The sequence below is a fragment of the Pecten maximus genome, chromosome 8, assembly GCF_902652985.1.
Source record: "Pecten maximus chromosome 8, xPecMax1.1, whole genome shotgun sequence".
Taxonomy (NCBI): domain Eukaryota; kingdom Metazoa; phylum Mollusca; class Bivalvia; order Pectinida; family Pectinidae; genus Pecten; species Pecten maximus.
The window spans coordinates 21035992-21059003 of NC_047022.1; the positions used below are offsets into that span (position 1 = coordinate 21035992).

General features: G+C 34.5%; 1 long non-coding RNA gene across 1 annotated transcript; it reads left to right on the plus strand.

The window, feature by feature from the left end:
* The first annotated feature begins 1065 nt into the window (after window positions 1-1065).
* Window positions 1066-3364, plus strand: LOC117332743. The gene is made up of 2 exons (XR_004533781.1): window positions 1066-1289; window positions 1561-3364. It is a non-coding gene; the product is annotated as an uncharacterized LOC117332743 (long non-coding RNA).
* Window positions 3365-23012: the final 19648 nt, after the last annotated feature.

Below are 23012 nucleotides of genomic sequence, written 5' to 3' on the forward strand. Positions count from 1 at the left end.
TACTGCTTGTGTCAGACAGGGTGCTCCTTTTTAACCCTTGGTTTTTTAATACAATTTACTTCATGACCTTTCTTTGTATGCAAAAATCTTTTGTTATCCAGTAATTTTTGATGAATTTTTTTGGTTGTGTATTAAGATTAATATGCAAACATGTTTTGTAAAAGCAAAATTTGATAGTACTCCAACGATTATTACATTTTATCTACTTAACAAATAAAAGAAAATTTCAAGAAGGTAAATTTTTAACTGATAATTTTTTTTAAAAAGCTGTAATTACACTTTCTATTATACAAATTCATACTAAACACACGTTTTTATAAAATATAACATCACATGAGACTATCATTGCAATATGAAATTGATCAAGTTCTTTTGTACGAGAAATATATTGAATTTAAAAGGGAGGGTACACATTTTTTACAGAAATCATGTTAGGTGGCGCTGCGTATACAGCATTTGCCAATTTTCGTTTTAGTGTCTAAAATGACATGTATTTGGTAAAAGTCTATCATAATATCATGCATAAAATAAGATTCGGCCGTGGGCCGCCATGCACCACCTCCTTTAAAAAGGGGGCGAATATCTTTTGTGTTGCTCTAGGGCGAAAATAAGCTGGGGCGAAAAATACCAGGTATACAATAGTAAATATCTTTTTGTGTGTCATCCAATTTCATACAAATATAAATTATGTCTTTTTAGTATATAGCAAAAACTTCTAGCATGAGGTCTGCAATGAAATAATGATAGTTTGCTTTATCGATCCGTATCTCATAGTTGAAAGTTCCAAACTCAAAATCTTTATTTTTTTTTTTTTTTTTTTAAGAATAAAAATCTGTCTTTATCTTTGTGTTTAGTAGACAAGTTTGTCAAATTCAACAAATAAGGAAATTTCACACTCGGCTATTAACATTACAAATAAATGTATCTATTAGTTATGTCCATGCACCACTTGCTCTGCTAGAGGTAAATATACCAGTATGACGTATTCTGTCTTATCTTACAGATGATGTCTGTAGCAGACCAGGGGTTTAATGCTGCCTCTTCTCTCCACTTATCACAGTAATATTGCCTATTTACCATATTGTTGAAATTCATCATTATTGTTAAGTTGACTTAGAAAACAATCTTTGATTTTGACTTTTTCGATTATTAAGGCTATTTCTTCAGATGTATGAGAGGATTTTTCTCAAACCTCATTGATATAAATGTTCTCCTTTGTCCTAGGTTGTGCGCCAATTTGATTTTTGAGTCTGATCTAGTTTAACAAAATGGCAGACAGTTGACGTTTGGTATGCTATTTCTAATTCACAGAAAGTTCTTAGATTTCATATGTAGGTTTCTCTTATTATCAAATCATTAAGGTAGGAAAGATCATATAACAAATCAAGATATTTAAATGGTGAATGTGATCATCCCTCTGGGATCTCGTTATTCAAAATATAGAAATAGGCCTACTCTGCAAAAATCCCAATAATTTTGTCACTATGGTGTTCAATGATAATAGATAAATTTATAACTGTATGTTTGTTTTGTTTTTATTTCACATGCTAATTCCTAAAGAGTATGATGATCAGGAGGAAATATGAATGAACAGTGGTCCAACAATGTGTATGCTGCCTTTCATCAATCACCAACTGAAAAGTTTCAAAGAAACAGTGGATACCAATGTGTAAATGAGGCTGAAATTCTGACTAATAAATAATAAAACAAGGGCAAGATATGAACATCATATAGGTATATGTACAAACAGAAATGCTTGAAAAAAGAATATCCCAGGTAGCCCTTGACTAAAGATCAAACGGTCATGAAAGAAACAATAGTTTTTGGTAATACCATGTTGTGAAATATATGTTACCTGCTGTAAGATGTAGGATACCAGGTGTGAGATTAAGTTACCTCAGGTGTGAGATATGTTACCTCCTGATGTGAGATGTCGGATACCGGGCATGAGATGTAAGTAACCTGATGTATGTTGTAAGTTACCTGGTGTGAGATTTAAGTTACATGGTGTGAGATATGTTACCTGGTGTGAGATGTAAGTTACATGGTGTGAGATATGTTACCTTGTGTGAGATGTAAGTTACCTAGTGTGAGATATGTTACCTTGTGTGAGATGTAAGCTACCTGGTGTGAGATATGTTACCTTGTGTGAGATGTACGTTACATGGTGTAAGATGTAAGTTACCTGGTGTGAGATGTTAGTTACCTGGTGTGAGATGTAAGTTACTTGGTGTGAGATTTGTTACCTTGAGTGAGATGTAAGTTACCTTGAGTGAGATGTAAGTTACCTTGTGTGAGATATGTTACCTGGTGTGAGATATGTTACCTTGTGTGAGATGTAAGTTACTTGGTGTGAGATTTGTTACCTTGAGTGAGATGTAAGTTACCTTGAGTGAGATGTAAGTTACCTTGTGTGAGATATGTTACCTTGTGTGAGATGTAAGTTACCTGGTGTGAGATATCTTACCTTGTGTGAGATGTTAGTTACCTGGTGTGATATATGTTACCTTGTGTGAGATGTAAGGTACCTGGTGTGAGATATGTTACCTTGTGTGAGATTTGTTACCTTGTGTGTGATGTAAGTTACCTTGTGTGAGATATGTTACCTTGTGTGTGATGTAAGTTACCTGGTGTTAGATGTAAGTTACCTTGTGTGAGATGTTAGTTACCTGGTGTGAGATGTAAGTTACCTTGTGTGAGATGTTAGTTACCTGGTGTGAGATGTAAGTTATCTGGTGTGAGATATGTTACCTTGTGTGAGATGTAAGCTACCTGGTGTGAGATATGTTACCTTGTGTGAAATGTAAGTTACCTGGTGTGATATGTAATTTACCTGGTGTGAGATATGTTACCTTGTTTGAGATGTAAGTTACTTGGTGTGAGATTTGTTACCTTGAGTGAGATGTAAGTTACCTTGTGTGAGATGTAAGTTACCTGGTGTGAGATGTAAGTTATCTGGTGTGATATATGTTACCTTGTGTGAGATGTAAGTTACCTGGTGTGAGATGTAAGTTACCTTGTGTGAGATGTTAGTTACCTGGTGTGAGATGTAAGTTTCCTGGTGTGAGATGTAAGTTATCTGGTGTGAGATATGTTACCTTGTGTGAGATGTAAGTTTCCTGGTGTTAGATGTAAGTTACCTAGTGTGATATATGTTACTAGGTGTGTAAATATATCAAAAACCATTACATTGTATATGCATTAGCCTATTGATTTGCCTGTTTATGATTATACTCTAAAACAGACTGAGCTTCTTGATAAAGATTGTATTAAATGGGATTTGGAGTACATTGAACATGTGGTTGCTATCGTAACAGAGACTTAATCACCTTTATTCTTATTAAATATATGCTGGTTTACATGATGATCGTGTTTAGTTTTATTGTTATTAATGGTAATAGTCAGTGTATATATGAAATTAAATTAAACCCCAACGTATATCTAAAAAAAACTAGTTACTAGTAAAAGAGGTAAATCTGTCTCAAATACAAACACAATAATTGCCTGCTGTTGTGTTTAAGAACATCTGAACTATTCTTTTTAGTTGTATGTATCATTAACATATATGGTAACCATAGCAACAATCATCCTAAAGCACTTCAATACTGTCTCTTGTATGATAGTTTTTTTTAATCTGTACTCTAAATGGCAATCATAATTAATGATTTGCAAGCATGATTGAAAATTCGAACAAAATTTAAAAAGCTATGCACTGTAGGCCAAGCAAGCTAAATAACATAGCGAAAACGTTAAAGATAAATGTTAATAGAAAACTACAAAATTTTGCAATTTGGAATGCTCTGTAAATTTTTTTTTTTTTAAATCACATGGGTGTTTTGGTATTTTCTCTTTATTTAATATGTCCTCTTTCTTAATATTTCAATATTTTTTGTTTATTGACCTGGTTATTGGTGATAAATTCATTTAAAAAAACTCTTGCATGTATTCCTAGGCAGTTTCCATGGCAACCAATATTGTTATTTTTTTCTAAATTAGATACTTGATTCAAAAGCCTGTGTTACACATATAAACAAAGCAATAAATTATTGACAATATTATTATCTAAATGAATGAATTTTTATGTCAAATAATAATAGATTTTTGTTGCATTTTCATGCAAATTACCATGAAAATCTATATTCCATGGTAACCATGACAACGAGTACATTTTTAGCCCACCATCATCAGATGGTGGGCTATTCAAATCGCCCTGCGTCCGTGGTCCGTCGTCCGTCCGTCCGTCCGTCCGTCCCTCCGTCCCTCCGTCCGTCCGTCCCTCCGTCCGTAAACAATTCTTGTTATCGCTATTTCTCAGAAAGTACTGAAAGAATCTTTCTCAAATTTCATATGTAGGTTCCCCTTGGTGCCTAGTTATGCATATTGCATTTTGAGACCAATCGGAAAACAAAATGGCCGACAGGCAGCCATCTTGGATTTTGACAATTGAAGTTTGTTATCGCTATTTCTGAGAAAGTACTAGAAGGATCTTTCTCAAATTTCATATGTAGGTTCCCCTTGGTGCCTAGTTATGCATATTGCATTTTTAGACCAATCGGAAAACAAAATGGCCGACAGGCAGCCATCTTGGATTTTGACAATTGAAGTTTGTTATCGCTATTTTTGAGAAAGTACTGAAGGGATCTTTCTCAAATTTCATATGTAGGTTCCCCTTGGTGCCTAGTTATGCATATTGCATTTTGAGACCAATCGGCAAACAAAATGGCCGACAGGCAGCCATCTTGGATTTTGACAATTGAAGTTTGTTATCGCTATTTCTGAGAAAGTACTGAATGGATCTTTCTCAAATTTCATATGAAGGTTCCCCTTGGTGACTAGTTATGCATATTGCGTTTTGAGACCAATCGGATAACAACATGGCCGACAGGCAGCCATCTTGGATTTTGACAATTGAAGTTTGTTATCTCAGTTTTTGAGAAAGTACTGAAGGGATCTTTCTCAAATTTCATATGTAGGTTCCCCTTGGTGCCTAGTTATGCATATTGCGATTTGAGACCAATCGGAAAACAACATGGCCGACAGGCAGCCATCTTGGATTTTGACAATTGATGTTTGTTATCACTATTTCTGAGAAAGTACTGAAGGGATCTTTCTCAAATTTCATATGTATGTTCCCCTTGGTGCCTAGTTATGCATATTGCGATTTGAGACTAATCGGAAAACAACATGGCCGACAGGCAGCCATCTTGGATTTTGACAATTGATGTTTGTTATCACTATTTCTGAGAAAGTACTGAATGGATCTTTCTGAAATTTCATATGTAGATTTCCCTTGGTGCCTAGTTATGCATATTGCGATTTGAGACCAATCTGAAAACAACATGGCCGACAGGCAGCCATCTTGGATTTTGACAATTGATGTTTGTTATCACTATTTCTGAGAAAGTACTGAATGGATCTTTCTGAAATTTCATATGTAGGTTTCCCTTGGTGCCTAGTTATGCATATTGCGTTTTGAGACCAATCCGAAAGCAACATGGCCGACAGGCAGCCATCTTGGATTTTGACAATTGAAGTTTTTTATCGCTATTTCTGAGAATGTACTGAAGGGATCTTTCTGAAATTTCATATGTAGATTTCCCTTGGTGCCTAGTTATGCATATTGCGATTTGAGACCAATCTGAAAACAACATGGCCGACAGGCAGCCATCTTGGATTTTGACAATTGATGTTTGTTATCACTATTTCTGAGAAAGTACTGAATGGATCTTTCTCAAATTTCATATGTAAGTTTCCCTTGGTGCCTAGTTATGCATATTGCGATTTGAGACCAATCTGAAAACAACATGGCCGACAGGCAGCCATCTTGGATTTTGACAATTGAAGTTTTTTATCACTATTTCTGAGAAAGTACTGAAGGGATCTTTCTGAAATTTCATATGTAGGTTTCCCTTGGTGCCTAGTTATGCATATTGCGTTTTGAGACCAATCAGAAAACAACATGGCCGACAGGCAGCCATCTTGGATTTTGACAATTGAAGTTTGTTATCACTATTTCTGAGAAAGTACTGAATGGATCTTTCTGAAATTTCATATGTAAGTTTCCCTTGGTGCCTAGTTATGCATATTGCATTTTGAAACCAATCTGAAAACAACATGGCCGACAGGCAGCCATCTTGGATTTTGACAATTGAAGTTTATTATCGCTATTTCTGAGAAAGTACTGAAGGGATCTTTCTGAAATTTCATATGTAAGTTTCCCTTGGTGCCTAGTTATGCATATTGCGTTTTGAAACCAATCTGAAAACAACATGGCCGACAGGCAGCCATCTTGGATTTTGACAATTGAAGTTTATTATCGCTATTTCTGAAAAAGTACTGAAGGGATCTTTCTCAAATTTCATATGGAGGTTCCCCTTAATGCCTCGTTATGCTTATTGCATTTTGAGATCAATTGGAAAACAATATGGCCGACAGACCACCATCTTGGATTTTGACAATTGAAGTTTGTTATCTCTATTTCTCAAAGTACTGAATGGATCTTTCTCAAATTTCATAAGTAGGTTCCCCTTGGTCACTTGCATTGCATTTTTGGACCAGTCTGTCCGGAAAACAACCTGGCAAACAAACAGCCATTATCGTTAAATCTCAAATTTCTTATATAGCTAGGATTCCCTTGTTTGAAAAGTACTGGAGGGATGTCTAAATTTGCACAGATTAGTAAAATGAAGGGAAAAGTAGAGAAAAGATCAATCTGACATGGAACCTATGAAGATCATTCAATGGTGGGCGCCAAGATCCCTCTGGGATCTCTTGTCATAAAATAAAATGTGTTTTCTTCAATACATCTAAGTGATATATATATATAGATTAAAAAAGGAATCTGTGACATGTAATGAAGCACGCCCTGCATGGTTCTTAGGCAGGCTGGTACTTAAAAAATGGTAGTCGGTAGGGTGCTTCAGTAAGGTAACACTATCAATCGGCAAAAGTTACGGACTGTCACAAGGAGAATTAACACGAACATACCTCAGCCTCCAAAAACATACATATGAACTTACCACAGATATACATGCCGTACACACCGAAGACCGTCCATAAATGATAGGACATTAACCAATAATAAACCAAACAACCCAAATTAGATCACACAACCTCTTATTCCCTTGTCAAACAGACAAGCGTCTATTTGGTGTTTTTTTTTTGCCATTTCTCAACAGGTTTTGTACGAATTAGCTTAACATAAAATATGATAACGAAAAATACCATTGCTTACAGTACGTTTTGTATTAAAACAGTTTGTGTCTGGTTTTGTATGTTTCAACATCAACAGCTTTGGTCATTTAAGGACGAATTCCCTTATTAGGCAGCTCCATGGTTGTATGTGTTTTTGAGTACAAGCTGCTATTTTTAGAAGTCTCCGGTATATCACGACCAGGGAACAGAACCAAAAGTCCTTTCCACAGGGGTGAACACTCACCAAAGGCAAAAAGTGATGTATTGTTTAGGCAGACAATGACAAGAAGATTTATTTGAAAATGAGAGGAAATATAAGAATATACAATAAGAACAGTAAGTACACTCCTTACGCCTTACCTTCAAAGCAGGTTAAAATGGCGACAGTTATCATTGAAAAGCATCACACATTTTATTAAATAAAGTAGTTATTGGTACAGAGGTGTATTGCTACACTCGCCAAGAAACTTGGTCTAAATGTCCAAGCTGCAGGCTATATACCTGTGCTCTCCCACTGTTTGCATGAATTTCATAAACCTCTCAAGTTTTACATCGTTATGCATATAGTTATATAAAACTGCAGTTCCACTTCTTTACTTTGCATTAAATACAGTTGTAAATTAGGAAGTCGGAATATCTGACGACTTTTTACGCATATTGTTTTACACGAATTATCGTAAATGTACGTTTTCAGTGTGATATTTTTGTAATATAATTTGGTTCCCGAATGAGACTTTTTGAGCCAGTGCCTTCACGGGATCGATCTAAACAAAGAAAATACAGATAACGTGGATACGAAAGACAATACACACGTGTGCCGAATAGCAATGCTAGGTGTCGGCCATGCGGGCGGTGAGTGACTTTTGTTCGGTAGAGGGAACTTTCGGTAAGATGAATTTACAAATTATGTATAAAGGTCCGGATGGTAAAACTTCATCTTGTGAAATTTTGCCTTAACTTAAGAAACAATTGGCGAAGTACGTGTCTCTAAACAGCAATGAATCTGATTGCACAGGTTTTGTCCAATTTACAGATGACATGCTATTAAACAATAATAAATGGATATTTTCTCGAAATTAGTTTGTAATATATCATCATATAATGTCACTATTCCATCAAAACAACGTCGAAAGCATTTTGTGAAAGTATTTTTTCTATGAATCAGTAAAATCTGAAGTAGGGGAGTTTTTCATCAACCTGACCTCATTCATTATCTCATCAAAAGAGAATAACTTGCACGGAAAATAATTTAATGCATTTTCCACAACTGTTGTAAAAGTGTTAAAATATTACTGGCATAAATTTTATAATGTGAAAGTAAAATGTCATTATATCAAAATCCTATCTCGATGCATGTCACAAGATATTGATATTACACCTTATAGTTGGTCAAGTCAGCAATCATTCTCATTTTTACCCTAGTTCAGATTTTTAAAAAAGCAATTTACCAAAGGTTAATTTTGATGTTTGATTGAGTTGCAAAGTATGCACTAATCAGAATGAAAAACCAAAACAAATTTCTGTTGCAGCTAGGTTGAGGTTTAACACAGGATTGCTAGACTCATTGATTGATCCCTCATACTAATGTTCCACTCCTTTCATTTCCAGGAATTTATAATTGTATTATTTCTGACAATTAGATACATTGGTAAAGCCCTGGATACAGGAAGAAGAACTTATAATTGTTTACAAGTTTGTGTGCACTACACTCAAATTCTCATTGTATAGTATTGAATATAAAGTCCATACGGAAAGGCATGCCGGCCATCAATTGTATATACACCATATCCTTGATAAGCTGATTAGCCGTTCCTCGCAGGAAGCTCCAACGATTCAATCATAATATGACTCTCGCGAAATTTCGGAATACCTTTCACCTTCACTTTTCGACTTTATTTATTGATTTCTCTTTCAAAAAAACGATGTACGGAGGAAACATACCATACAATATTCAGCGTAAATAAAGTGAATCAGTAGGCCAAATTGTAAGATTTTTTTAACAAACATTTTATACACTTGTACACACTACAATGAAAATAAAGATTTTGATATTAGCGGTATTCATTAGCGCTGAAAATTTAAGAATAGATATTCCGTGCCAAAAAATATTTTTCTAAAAACGATTTCCTTTCATAATTATGTCAACTAGGATACTAACATATTCTATTTTGATGCTCAAAATTATTCCATCTGCCAGTTTCCACTATCACTTTATGATTCATTGTTCTGAACATACAAAGTAGTATTCTGTGATTTTAATTGAAGATTCTGAAATACTTTGCAAAATAGCGATTTTTTTGTATATAAATTCTACAACACAAATTTCGAAGGTTTAAAAACATTACTATTGCAGTTTTGCAAAACATGATAATGCAAAATATTTTGATAATTGGTTTTGTTCTTTATGGATTCAAATTTCCCTGGAACTGGGAATTCCAAATATACATCAATCCACATTCATTTAAGATATTTTTTGTAATATTAATGTATAGGACAACTTTATTTTTGTTAATACAGACATGAGTTAACATACATATATAATACATACTCAAATTGATTTTGTTTTCTCTGACAACATTCTTGACAAGTAACTCATTATTCTAGGTTTTATTTCGACTAAAAGTGCAAACCTCCTTCATTCGTTATATTCGTGAGTCCCAAGATTTCACAACCATACAACAAGATGGGTCTTTCTAAATACATGTATATAGATGTACATATATTCGTCGTGAAACGGAATGTCGGCATTTTAATTAGATATGTATATGTATTGAAGTAATAAATAAACAATATACGTACTGTTTTTGTCTATTTTTAAAATAACTTCACTTTTAATATAGATATTTGTTCTCAAATAGAAATGTATATCAATAAGAAGAGATATATATAAACAGAGATAGGTTTTTATACATATATCATTATTTTATGTTTGAATAAAGACATCGGCTTTGATAACGGCTAACTCAAACGGATTACCATTATAAAGCACCGCTTTACTATTTATGCAATATTTCATATCTAGAAAAATATTTCCTTTAATAAGAAATTCGAGTACATTTTCAAATTCAAATTTTATATCAGAAATGAAAAAATGTTAACTTTTGGTCAGTAGCAAAATTAATTAGCTACATTTGAATAGTAACTGATGTTCTTTATCGACCTTACTGATATTTGTATTAGTTTTGAATAGATAATATCAGAATTATAGTAAGAATATATTGCTTGCTTTATATCGCACAATCTCTTATTCTCTATTGACTCTTTATAGTCGAATATGCAAGCGTCTTTTTGGTCAGTTTGTGGCCATTTCACAACAGTTTCTGCACGAACTAGACTATATAGTGTAGAATAGCATTGCTTGCAGTACGCTTTGTGTTAAAACAGTTTGGTTTGGTTTTGTATCTTGTAACATCAAAAGCTTGGGCATTTAAGGGCGAATCCCCTGTCTGGCAGCTGCATATGTGTGGTAGATGTGCGTGTATGTGTGTGTTTTATATCGTTATGCATATAGTTATATAAAATTGCAGTTCCACTTCTTCACTTTGCATTAAATACAGTTGTAAATTAGGAAGTCGGAATATTTGAAGACTTTTTACACATATTGTTTTACACGAATTATCGTAAATGTACGTTTTCAGTGTAATATTTTTGTAATCTAGTTTGGTTCCCGAATGAAAAAAAAGAGACTTTTTGAGCCAGTGCCTCCACGGGATCGATCTGAACAAAGAAAATACAAATTACGTGGATACGAAAGACAATACACACGTGTGCCGAATAGCAATGCTAGGTGTCGGCCATGCGGGCGGTGAGTGACTTTTGTTCGGTAGAGGGAACTTCGGTAAGATGAATTTACAAATTATGTATAAAGGTCCGGATGGTAAAACTTCATCTTGTGAAATTTTGCCTTAACTTAAGAAACAATTGGCGAAGTACGTGTCTCTAAACAGCAATGAATCTTGATTGCACAGGTTTTGTCCAATTTACAGATGACATGATATTGAACAATAATAAATGGGATATTTTCTCGAAATTAGTTTATAGTATAGTATCATATAATGTCATAATTCCATCAAAATAAAGTCGAAAGTATTTTGTGAAAGTATTTTTTCTATGAATCAGTAGAATCTGAAGTAGGGGAGTTTTTCATCAACCTGACCTCATTCATTATTTAGACATATCTCATCAAAAGAGCATAACTTGCACGGAAAATAATTTAATGTATTTTCCACAACTGTTTCGATGTATGAAACAAGAAATTGATATTACACCTTATAGTTGGTCAAGTCAGCAATCATTCTCATTTTTACCCTGGTTCAGATTAAAAAAAAAAAAAGCAATTTACCAAAGGTTAATTTTGATGTTTGATTGAGTTGCAAAGTATGCACTAATCAGAATGAAAAACCAAAACAAATTTCTGGTGCAGCTAGGTTGAGGTTTAACACAGGATGGCTAGACTCATTGATTGATCCCTCATACTAATGTTCCACTCCTTTCATTTCCAGGAATTTATAATTGTATTATTTCTGACAATTAGATACATTGGTAAAGTATAATTGTTTACAAGTTTGTGTGCACTACACTCAAATTCTCATTGTATATTATTGAATATAAAGTCCATACGGAAAGGCATGCCGGCCATCAATTGTATATACACCATATGATTTAAGTACGGCTGGTTTCGATTTCCTTGATAAGCTGATTAGCCGTTCCGCGCTGGAAGCTCAAACGATTTAATCGGAACTCGGAGCATGACCCTTGCCGAATTTCGGAATACATTTCACCTTCAACTTTCGACTTTTTTTTTATTGATTTCTCTTTCAAAAAAAATCATGATGTATGGAGGAAACATATTATAAAATATTCAGCGTAAATAAAGTGAATCAGTAGGCCGAATTTTAAGATTTTTTTTAACAAAAAGTCAATAAACTTGCACAGACTACAATAAAAATAAAGATTTTGATATAAGTCGTATTCATTAGCTGTGAAAATTTAAGAATAGATATTCCGTGCCAAATAATATTTTTCTAAAAACGATTTCCTTTCAAAACTCACCAAAGTCAACTAGGACATCAACATATTCTATTTTGGTTTTCAACATTATTCCATCTCCCAGTTTCCAGTATCAATTTATGATTATTTGATCTGAACATACAAAGTAGTATTCTTTCATTATGATTTAAAATTTCGAAATATTTTACAAAATTGCGATAATGGTTTTTATAGATTCTATAACACACAGATGTCGAAGGTTTAAAAACATTACTAGTGCAATTCTGCAAAACGTTATAGTGCAAAATATATTTGACAATTAGTTTTGTCCTTTGTGGATTCAAATTTTCCTGGAACTGTGAATTACAAATATACCTCAATCCACATTCATTTAAGATACTTTTTTGTAAAAATGATAAACAGGACTACTTTATTTTTGCTAATACAGACAAGTTATATTGCACATAATAAAATTGAGTTTGTTTCCTCTAGAAAACAACATTATCGACCAGTAGCTAACCATTCCAGCTTTGATTTCTATTAAATGTGGGCAGTTTGCTGTGTTTGTGTTGTTGTTGTTGTTTTTTTGTTGTTTGTTTTTTTTCCAATTTCAGTAACAACTTACAAAAGTTTAAGTAAAAACCTTCTACATTCTTTATATTCGTGAGTCCCCAGATCTCACAACCATACAAGTTGTGTCTGTAAAACTACATATATTGGTAGTGAAACGGAATATCAGCGTTTTAATTAAATATATATATATACACACCTGAAATGAAGATCTGTATTTATGTAAGAAATACAAAAAAATGATATCTGTTTGAACTAAACTTGTAATATAGATATTCGTAATCAGATAGAAATGTATGTCACAAAGTTTGGATATATCTAGACATATCTAGATATGTTTTTATACATATATCATTATTTTATATCTAAATATTTCAATTTCAACTTAAGTTGGACTCAATGAAACTACCAAACTTAATCTGTTTCATTTGCTCATGAATTTGACGCGGAACGATTTCACTTTTTGTACATTGTTGTTATAAACATGGAATAATTATTAAAATTATCAAATTTCTAATGTATTCTTGTATGTTATGAAAGACCAGATATGCTAAATACTTCTATTTTGACAAAATAATGCTCTTTTTTAATCCTCAAATGGCGGACTATTTTACTCGACCGATTAGACATGCACAATCCGGAACTCCTCGGGCTTTTCCGCATTTGAACTTCCACAAGCTTTGAGACATTGATATCTAGACCGACTTTTTTTATTCGAAAAAAAAAAAACAATTGAAATATAAGGATTGAATCTTGATTTGGTCGATTTCATGGGGTCATGAATTGAGTTGCTCTTGAGACAAATTTAATGAACTGCGAAGCAAATCAAGATTCAATCCTTAAATAAAGATATTGGAAATAATCAGCTACTAACTCCAATGGTTTACCATTATAAACCACCGTTTTACTATTTTTATAGAATCAATTATTTCCTTGAATCATACATTCAAGCGCATTTTGAAATAACAAAATGTTTTTATATTTTTATATCAGAAACGATTTTTAGTCAGTAGCAGAATTAGCTACGCTTAAATAGAATCTGATGTTCGTTATTGACCTTACTGCTACTTGTATTGTTTTCATATAGATAGTATCAGTATTATTGTATAGTGTGAATATTGCTTGGTATATATCGCACAACCTCTTATTTTCTTTATAGACTCTTTACAATCAAAGAAGCAAGCATATTTATGGTCCTTTTTGTAGCCATTTGCCAACATTTTTTGTACGAATCGGACTAACATAGTATAGAAAAGCATTGCTTACAGTACAGTTTGTGTTAAAACAGCTTGGTTTTGGTTTCGTATCTTTTAATATCAACAGCTTTGGTCATTTTAGGACAAATTCCCCTGTTTAGCAGCTGCTTATGCGTGGTAAATAAGCGCGTATGTGGTTAGGTTGTGTGCGCTTTTGGAGGTTGTGGTATGTTCGTGTTTGGCTCCTTGTCATAGCGCACAACTGATACTGACGTCATAGTACTACGTCGTTGAAACATACTACCGAGGACATCCAGCAGGACACCCACCCAGATGACATTTTTCTTACAATGGGCAAACCAGTCGTCCAACTCCTAAATTGCTGCGATTTAAGCTTGGGTATCAATTATCATTTTAAAAGACTAAGGAATGTCTAGGCAAGCTATACTTAATCGAGACACTAGGAAAAATAAAACAAAACTTGTTTAGAAAGAAGAGAAAAGATAAGATCCCAATTTAAGTCGCGTGTTCCTATTATGCAATGAGGACAGTAGGTACAATTGTTACTGCCTACCTGCATGGCAGTGTCAGTTATCATAGGAAAGAGATCACACGTGCCAATGTACAGAGATTATATTGGTACAGGGGTTTATTGCTCCTCTCGGCCACAGGGCCTTGATCTGAATTTCCAAGTTGCAGTTCATATATGTGCATTGTATGTATAAAAAGGTACATATACATGTAATGGAATATTTTTTTTGGAAATTCGTGCGAAATCGCTGTTCTCTTGTCAGTTTCTTGGAACTTAAAAAAGTACATTTGATATTATACTTAGTTCACACCAACGTCGAATGCAGCGCTTTAAATTAGCGAGCAAATTAAAGCGCCGTCATTTTTGTTTACTTTTCAAACAATATCACGATCTCTTACGCTCTGATAAGCTCCGATACGAATTGGTTGCCGCTTTGGGGACGAATTATTTCCCGACTTGTAACGGTTCCTCACGCTTTGGTCACGCTTTGATAAGCTTTGTTACGCTTTATTACGCTTTTATGCGATTATGACGAATTAAATCAGGCTCTGATACGGTTTTCAAGCTCTGTTATGCATTGTTACGCTTTGTTAAGCTCTGTTACGCATTGGAAAATGTCGAGATCGCCGATTTCATGCGGCTTTTGATCAAAAGCCTATATAAAGATGCTGCAGATCCACAAAATCATTGCATCTTTGAAGAACACGATGGATACGATACGATCGTAGCAAATCTTGAGAAATCTGAGAAGACTGGGGTCCCCGCTTTGAACCAAGCTCTGTTAAGCTTTCCTACGCTTTGAGTCAAGCTTTGCTGAGCTTTGTTATGCTTTGTTGAGCTTTGATACGCTCTCGGCGCTTTAATCAATTCGTGACAGAGCGCGCAAAATTTTTAAATAGTTTAAAAAATTTTGGCGCTCTAGCCGAATGTCCAACTTTACTCCAAGCTTTCCCACGATCTATTACGACCCTGACGCTTTCATCAAGCTTTGTTACGCTTTGGTGCCGCTTTACACGCCGCTTTAAAGCGCCATCAAAGCGCCGTTGGTGTGAACTATGTGTAAGAAAAGTTATAAGACTGTTCGCGTGACTTGTTATGTACCTCTCAAGTTTCACATCGTGATAGGTCTGTTTGTATACCAGGGATATTGTTTCCTACACTCTTTTTAAATTTCAAATATAATGATAATACTGGGTGAATAAAATATTTGTATAAAAAAAATCAAATTATTATACAATATATAGATAGATAGATTAGAAACCATAAATAGCACAGTAACCAAGTATGTTCTATGTAATTGTCATACTCACAGGGACTTGAGAATTTGTTACAGTCTAAATGTATATGGAAATTTAAGTTCGGTAAAAATGATACACCATGTGTCCATGTAGATTAAAATTCGGTAAAAATAACACCCCGGGTGTTCATATAAATACAATCTGGATATATGAATACCCTGGGGTGTCATTTTTACAGAAATTTAATCTACCCCCAAAAACATCTCAAAATGTGCTATACACACTCGGAAAGGTCCAAATCCATGTAAACTGTAACACATTATGTGGTCATATTATGATGGTTGTCCAGGATATGAGACAGATTCACTGAACCGCCACCATCAAAATAAAACATGGACAAGACCAATCACTAAGGTTGGCTCTAGTGTAGTGATGGATACAGAACACTGACTTTAATTTCTTAAATATACTCTTGATTAAAAACTCAAAAACCTTCTTCTTAATAACCAAGAAGACCACGGTCATGATATTGCGCTAGTAGCATGTTGGGATAAGGGATCCAAAATTAGTTGTCCATATAAATGACCTTGACTTACTTTCTAGGTCACAGTGGTCAAGAGTGTTAACATCTCTAAACAAATTCTACTCAGTAATCATGTTAAGCAAGTAGCATGCTGGGATGAAGGGCTTTAAAACTTGTTTAAACCAATGACCTTTACCTAATGTCTAGGTCAACGGGGTCAGATTTCATAGAATCTGTAAGTGACATCTTCCCAATAAGCTATAGGCCCAAGGCTATGCTATTCAGCTAGTGTCATGCTGGAATAAAGAACTATGACGTTTATTAAAATAATTTATATAAACTTTCTTTATTTTTCAATAATTGCGAAACAAGTTATAACATCTCATGTTAATCATTAATAGTGTTGGCACGGATGGAAGCGCGCGAGGGGTTTTACTGTGGGAGGAAACCCACGTGGGCGGGCAGGTGACCCCATACCTTTTCACGTCCGATCAAGGAGTTTCGAACCCCAGCCGCCAAGGTGAAAGGCAAGTGTGTTACCACTGTGCCGATCGACCACCCAATAATTAAAATGATTGACCTTGACCCACATTCAAGATCACAGGCGTAAAATATTTAAAAAAAAAAAAAAAAAAAAAAATAAGCACCGATATTTGGCTAGTAGAATGCTGGGATGAAGGGCTGCCATATGTGTTTCATATTACATTGGTCAAATGTGTTGCATTCTTAGTTTTTAAGCAAAACAACATCAGCATTTCAGAACGCAGGTGACCGTTAAGAAATACAGTATTCCTTGATGCAACAATAGGCACAAAACAATTCTTATATAATTGTAGTTCCACGTCATTAAGTCACATTAAATCCAGCTGTTAAATAGGAATTGAATTAATCATGCAAGGGTTAACCGTGACTTTTAACGAGATATTTTTTTTACAAGATTCACCGTACACGTATGTATTTTAGTGACAATCTTATTTTTGTGGTTTTCGGGCTCAAATCATTCCGCTGATTTTGTCATTACATTAATTACACTATTTAAAGTTAGTTTCTACAGCAAGGCGTTTGGTTGCGCTAATTTTTCAAGGCGCTGATCTGTTTGTAATTCAGTTATACGCTAAAAAGTTGAGTATGCTTACAGACGTACGTTTACAATATCATGCAAATACAGACATTGGTTTAGGCCAATCCATGGTTCTATTAACCTGACCTGGACAATATTCCCCGAGGCCGAAGGCCGAGACGGATGAAGCTCAGGGCAGGTCCGTAAAACCATGGAGTGCCCGAAAATAAAGTCTGCATTTACTTTATCATCTGATTGATATTAATTTAAAAGCAAACAAAACAATCACATCATCAGGAGGTCAATATAATGTTTCGCCCAGTTAGTGAAAAATTATATTAACTTCTGCTAAAAAATACATCGCAGCACACATGACATAACTTCTATTTTTAGCATTAGTTAATATAAGATTTTACGGACCTGACAAAACATCATATTAACCCCTCGGTAATGTCATGGGGTATTTCCAAGGAAATAATTGATGTCATGTGATCTCATTAGGACCAATGAGTGATAGTGTTACATACCAATCATAGAATGGAACAAAATAAAGTTCCCGTCGTAATGGTGGGTATACGGAAATACAATTTCAAATTATCAAACAATACTCAACAACATATTGTACCTATGGTAACACACATATACTCGAATGGCGGCCAACAAGTATGTCAGTGAAATACCATGATACGCAATGCAAATGTGTTCAATCGCTAAATACAACATTTGAATGACAAAAAGAAAATAGAATATTTACACATATTGATATTTTCAAATATCAAAAATACTCTCTTTGATATTTGTAAAAGTAAACTGATTGGTCTCTGTTAAGAAGCTACATAGCGACAAATATGAATTATGATCGATCCAAATATGGAAAGGTTGTTATGTATCTTTATAAAATACCACAACTTACAAAATTGACGATATTACCACAATCTTAAAGTTTGAGCTCCTATTTTTGATCTTTTAAATTTAAAGTGATTGAAATTGCTTCGACGATGTAGCATCTTCAAGTTGGTACATAGATAATTTAATTTCTACTTACCTGCAGATAATGTCCACAATATCTGCAGAAGTACTATCTGGAATGTTGACAGCCACATCGTTGTCGAACATAGGCTAAACTTTGATGTTGCTTATTGGTGTCTACTAAAGAGAACAAACCAGCTTGTTGTCGACGCACCAGTATAATGCATCGGGGGGAAATCAGCAATTATGACAAACAATGGCAATTTCATGGAAAAACACTTATGTTTAAGCATAGACAATCAATCGATTGCATATCATATGATGGACACTTTAAGTTCCTGTACTAGAATGACACGACATTTCGCGGGAGTAAATGATGCAGAATTAGTGTTTTCCGGGCCCAACTTTCATCCCTCCCTGCTATTCAACAGCATGCACTATCCTATAGAACACGAAACGCCCTAGTATACACAGATAATAGATACAGGCAATTCAATTCATTTCCGTACGTTTAACAATGTATTGGATTGCAGTATATATACATTTCAAAAGAACAAAGGCTGTTAAAAGGACCTTAAACAAAATAAACCAAACCCCGATCTGACACAAAATCTATTGGCGTCACCTGGCCGACCACGTGGGTTTTCGACGGAACTCCGGTTTTACTCCCACAATAAGATCCCTCCGGCGCTCCAGTCCGTGCCAACAAGATAGAATTATATAATTACTTCTTTCGGATTTGTTGTAAAATAAATTAAGTTTACATTTAACTTGTTCCATCATCGATACACTTATAAAATGGAGAGTCTACAATGTAATAATATAATGTGCCTTAGTTTTGAGGCTGGGTACTTGTTTATGCATACAAACAGGGGCATGGGGGTGGGGGTTGGAGGGACTGTGAACACTTAATTACTCGTATGAAATTTTGGATTTTAAACTTAGATTTTTTTCTCCATTTTCTAAATAGAGTTGTCGTTCTTTGAAAGCTTGTGTTCATGTAGAATCAGGGGTTACTTCCCTTTAATCGTGTTCCATGTCACAAGTATACACGTACGTTGTATCTGAGCTTGATTTTAAACATTTGAATTTTAGTATCACACATTCCAGTATAATTGAAGGTGTATAAAAGTCTAAACTAATTGATATTGTTTATAAACCCGTGTATATGTAATAAAGATGAACGACAATTTGAGAGGAAAGTCGTCATATTTCGCCGAAACCCTTTTTGAATCAAGCGCATACTTGTGTATATATTTACTGATATATTTATATATACATGTATATATATATATATATATATATATATCAGACAAAACTGCATATATAACATATTTCTACAAAGGTATCGTTAATTCAATAAATCAAGACAGGTACAATAATATATATTTCAGTTATGATTTTTAATACTATGATGTTGATATCCACAGCCAATGTAGCAGACGCGGAAGAAAACATATAATTAGATATCAAATTTGAATGAATATTTTAAGTTCATCCAACATTTTACAATAAAAAAATGCTACTCTTGTTTTCATTATTACTCCCCTAGTAGTTTTCTTTTCTTCCGCTTGGTGACAAATTTTCCGCCGAGCGATGACCAACGGTATAGGGATGAATCTCGTTCTAATCGATTTCTCATTAGTCTCTAGATAGCCGTCAGAAGAGTTTGGAATGAATCATAAGCAGGCTCTCTTACAATGAATGAATTTTGTAAGTCCGTATAGATTAAACAATTTGTGAGATTTCCAATAGTCGCTATTCCCGTGATCATTGGTTGTATCCAATCAGGATATGTCTCCAGAAAATATCATCCGATCCTCCCCAATGGGACATTTAATGCTAGCGGAAAATTAGAATAAATTCTTCCAATAATTAGCCAATGAAATTGACACCTGATGTCAATTGCTATTAAATCACATTTGATTGACACTCTTCCGTTTGGACTATAGTCTATTTCAAAAAACAGATGTTACGGAAAGGTTATATGTACTCAGTCCTGTGTCGACTTTTACAACCATAATACATTTTCTATAGACGGCAACTTTAGTAATTAACTCACTTTGAGCGATATATAGCGATACACAGCGGAGAAAAATATATATCCCCCGGTGTATTTAATTTAACAGCAAACAAATTCTGAACTGTATCGTTCAGTTGCCGTCTTTCACACTTTGGTTTGGTTTGTATTGTTTAACGTCATATTAACAGCCAGTGTCATTAAGGACGTGCCAGGTTTTGGAGGTAGAGGAATGCCGGAGTACTCGGAGAAAAATCACCGGCCTACGGTCAGTACCGTACAACTGTCCCACGTATGATTCGAACTCGCAACCCAGAGATGGAGGGCTAATGATCATATAAACACATATGTATATTCTTATAGATTCTGTTCTTAATTTTAACTTTATTAGGAAACAAATGGGATTGTTAACATCAAGATTAATTAAACATTACATTTGTATATATTTAATCAATGTTGCAAATAACGAACATTTATTGAGCGTGTGAACATTTAGTGGATCATTTCTTTCTTACTATAAGTCTTATTATAGAAAGATCAGGCGCTTAGCGATCGAATGTTTATAAAAAATTACACTTTCACAAAATGTAGACTATAAAGACAAACGTGGAAAACTGAAAATACAGCATGGGTTTTCAAAAAATTAATTAATATATACTTTTTCTCTTTTCATCTGAATTTTCAGGGATTGTTCAGGAATATTTACAGTAATGTCATGTTCATGAGGCGGTATAGGAATGTGTTATGTGATATTACAACGCAAAATAAATATTTTACTTGAATAAAATTAAATTGCTACCACCACAATAAATGTCGCGTTTACTTGTAAGCTGCCTGTACTGGACTTCAAATGTAGCACGAAAACTTAAACACCATTGAAAGAAGTTGCATATGAAAAATATAATTAATTCTGGAACCCAAAAATCCCGGAAACAAGACGTGTTCCGGGAGTTGTGTTTCCGGGGTTCCGGGAGGTGATTCGATTAGGTTCCATGCAGAAAATGTGGACAGTAAAACGCAAAGGCAATTTTTTTTTTTTTAATCTTTAAAATTTCCATCTTTACAAATAATATTAATTCCGAAGTTGTTTTTTTTCTTCAAATTATTATGAATGAAATATGTCAGAAATACATAAAACATTTCATAATTACAAAGCCCTTTTCTGTATTGTATTGTGCCTCATTGTGTATATATGCGTTACTGAAAAGTGCACCGCGCACGACAAACTATGAAACGGACTATATTTCAAATGACTCATGGGATAGTTTGTTCAAAAAGACATGATAGTTTGGAACGGATATCTGATCCCTTGGGATTCATACAGATAATCACAGAATGTGACACACTGATGGCTAAAATCCTTGTCCAGCTAAGATGGACGAGAAAGAAGTGTTTCATTTTACAAATCCGATAAAACCCCATTTGGGCCACAGCCCCGTGCCCTTGTAATGGCCGATTTGATTAAAGATTGCTATGAGTCAGGACAGATAAGGCTCAGTGAGTATAATCATTTATACGACTCGTTTAACCTAACTAATGATACCATTATCATTTCATACTATTTATTGTTTTTATAACTGACATTTTATTACAATATATGGTTTTTGTATTCGGCGAACGGAAGGGCGAAAATTAGGAAAGGCAAATAGGTGTTGTTTTTTCTTGTTTTTTTTTTCATTTTTTTTTCAGTTCATTTTTTTTTTTTTACACTTTGATTTGAAGGTGCTTCATCACCGATATAATCTGCTTCACACAAAAATGCATAAAAAGACACCCGCAATATTAAAATATATCTAATTAGCACAACAAATGGAAAACTTTTCCCGGGGTTCTTAACATGAACGCTTATTAGACTTGTTTGTGAACAGCCAGGGTCATTTTGAGTCGAGGTCTTCTTGTAGTAGTTGGTGACTACCTCACTGAACAACATACAGGAAGCCCATCGTTTGCCATCTAGAGCAATAAGGGGGAAATGCCTTGCCCAAGGACATAACTACGACAATAAAGACGGGCCCGTTTCTCAAGCTTCCCGAGAAACACAGTTCACAGACACCGAGGGGTTGTCGAACCACTCGCCTCGGATCTTAACCTGAGGTTACGTGTCCGGCGTTTGTTTTATTTATTTATTAATTTTCACTCGGCTGGCGATCTAATCTACTGAGCTATCGCGGTCCCCTCACTTATATTGCGGTCGCTTACATATAAAAAAAATATACGCCGGGGTAGGTTAGACTGAAATACTATAAACAATCGGAAAACTACTCGGGCCTTTCCGTCATATCTTCGGAAAAAACACGTGTGACGGAAAGGTCGAAGTTGTTTTCCGATTTGTGTAAGACTTTATCTTTTAAGTAAAGTACAGAGACCAAAACTTTGGAGGATGACATAAAGTAAGATATTTAAGAAAACGAGGACGAGGATATTTTGCAATTAAATTAATAACGAAGGCCTGCGGCCTTCGTTATTAATTAAAATTGCAAAATATCCGAGTCCGAGTTGTATATCCTGCACCAATACACGAGTCAAAGTTGATTATTTCTATTCTACCATGTACTGTTTAGTTCTGAGACCGACCTCTTTCTAATAGAAAAACAGCAAGGAAACCCCGGGAAAACCTTGTAATTTATTTCTTGGGTATTGCATTATTTGTTGATGAAATATACATTTCTTTACAGGCACTACAGTACTACGATCAAGAGCATCTATGATATGGCATTGATT